Below are 2,425 nucleotides of genomic sequence, written 5' to 3'. Positions count from 1 at the left end.
GAGGCCTGGGTGGTGGGAGCCAGCCCGGGGCCGTGGAACCCAAGCCGGGGCAGTGGGAGCCAGCCCGGGGAGGCTGGAGCTGTCCCCGGGGTCCTGGAACCCTGCCCGGGCAAGTGGGAGCCAGCCCGGGGAGGCTGGAGCTGTCCCCGGGGTCCTGGAACCCTGCCCGGGCAAGTGGGAGCCAGCCCGGGGAGGCTGGAGCTGTCCCCGTGGTCCTGGAACCCTGCCCGGGCAAGTGGGAGCAGAGGCCTGGGTGGTGGGAGGCGGGAGCAGAGGCCTGGGCGGCGGGAGCTGTCCCCGGGGCCGTGGAACCCTGCCCGGGCAAGTGGGAGCCAGCCCAGGGAGGCTGGAGCTGTCCCCGGGGCTGTGGAACCCAAGCCGGGGCAGTGGGAGCAGAGGCCTGGGTGGTGGGAGCCAGCCCGGGGCCGTGGAACCCTGCCCGGGCAAGTGGGAGCCAGCCCAGGGAGGCTGGAGCTGTCCCCGGGGCTGTGGAACCCAAGCCGGGGCCGTGGAACCCAAGCCGGGGCAGTGGGAGCAGAGGCCTGGGTGGTGGGAGCCAGCCCGGGGCCGTGGAACCCAAGCTGGGGCAGTGGGAGCAGAGGCATGGGTGGTGGGAGGCGGGAACTGTCCCCGGGGCAGTGGAACCCAAGCCGGGGCCGTGGAACCCAAGCCGGGGCAGTGGGAGCAGAGGCCTGGGTGGTGTGAGACGGGAGCTGTCCCCGGGGCCGTGGAACCCAAGCCGGGGCAGTGGGAGCAGAGGCCTGGGTGGTGGGACCCAGCCCGGGGCCGTGGAACCCAAGCCGGGGCAAAGGCTGGAGCTGTCCCCGGGGCCGTGGAACCCAAGCCGGGGCAGTGGGAGCAGAGGCCTGGGTGGTGTGAGACGGGAGCTGTCCCCGGGGCCGTGGAACCCAAGCCGGGGTGGTGGGAGGCGGGGGCTGTCCCCGGGGCCGTGGAACCCTGCCCGGGGCAGTGGAACCCAAGCCGGGGCCGTGGAACCCAAGCCGGGGCAGTGGGAGCAGAGGCCTGGGTGGTGGGAGCCAGCCCGGGGCCGTGGAACCCAAGCCGGGGCAGTGGGAGCCAGCCCGGGGAGGCTGGAGCTGTCCCCGGGGTCCTGGAACCCTGCCCGGGCAAGTGGGAGCCAGCCCGGGGAGGCTGGAGCTGTCCCCGGGGTCCTGGAACCCTGCCCGGGCAAGTGGGAGCCAGCCCGGGGAGGCTGGAGCTGTCCCCGTGGTCCTGGAACCCTGCCCGGGCAAGTGGGAGCAGAGGCCTGGGTGGTGGGAGGCGGGAGCAGAGGCCTGGGCGGCGGGAGCTGTCCCCGGGGCCGTGGAACCCTGCCCGGGCAAGTGGGAGCCAGCCCAGGGAGGCTGGAGCTGTCCCCGGGGCTGTGGAACCCAAGCCGGGGCAGTGGGAGCAGAGGCCTGGGTGGTGGGAGCCAGCCCGGGGCCGTGGAACCCTGCCCGGGCAAGTGGGAGCCAGCCCAGGGAGGCTGGAGCTGTCCCCGGGGCTGTGGAACCCAAGCCGGGGCCGTGGAACCCAAGCCGGGGCAGTGGGAGCAGAGGCCTGGGTGGTGGGAGCCAGCCCGGGGCCGTGGAACCCAAGCCGGGGCAAAGGCTGGAGCTGTCCCCGGGGCCGTGGAACCCAAGCCGGGGTGGTGGGAGGCGGGGGCTGTCCCCGGGGCCGTGGAACCCTGCCCGGGGCGGTGGAACCCAAGCCGGGGCAGTGGGAGCAGAGGCCTGGGTGGTGGGAGCCAGCCCGGGGCCGTGGAACCCAAGCTGGGGCAGTGGGAGCAGAGGCCTGGGTGGTGGGAGGCGGGAACTGTCCCCGGGGCTGTGGAACCCAAGCCGGGGCCGTGGAACCCAAGCCGGGGCAGTGGGAGCAGAGGCCTGGGTGGTGGGAGCCAGCCCGGGGCCGTGGAACCCTGCCCGGGGCAAGTGCGAGCCATAGCCTGGGTCCCCATTCAGTAACATGACCATAGGCACAGTTAGCTGACATGACCAGAGGCGGAATTAGCTGACATGACCATAGGCGGAATTAGCCTACATGACCAGAGGCACAGTTAGCTGACATGACCATAGGCACAGTTAGCTGACATGACCAGAGGCGGAATTAGCTGACATGACCAGAGGCGGAATTAGCTGACATGACCAGAGGCGGAATTAGCTGACATGACCATGGGCAGAAGTAGCTGACATGACCATGGGCAGAAGTAGCTGACATGACCATGGGCAGAAGTAGCTGACATGACCATGGGCAGAAGTAGCTGACATGACCATAGGCACAGTTAGCTGACATGACCATAGGCAGAAGTAGCTGACATGACCATAGGCAGAAGTAGCTGACATGACCATAGGCAGAAGTAGCTGACATGACCATGGGCAGAAGTAGCTGACATGACCATGGGCAGAAGTAGCTGACATGACCATGG

Source organism: Acipenser ruthenus, unplaced genomic scaffold (assembly GCF_902713425.1).
Source record: "Acipenser ruthenus unplaced genomic scaffold, fAciRut3.2 maternal haplotype, whole genome shotgun sequence".
NCBI lineage: Eukaryota > Metazoa > Chordata > Actinopteri > Acipenseriformes > Acipenseridae > Acipenser > Acipenser ruthenus.
The sequence above is the reverse complement of the archived record's forward strand: the minus strand, read 5'-3'. Positions refer to the sequence as shown.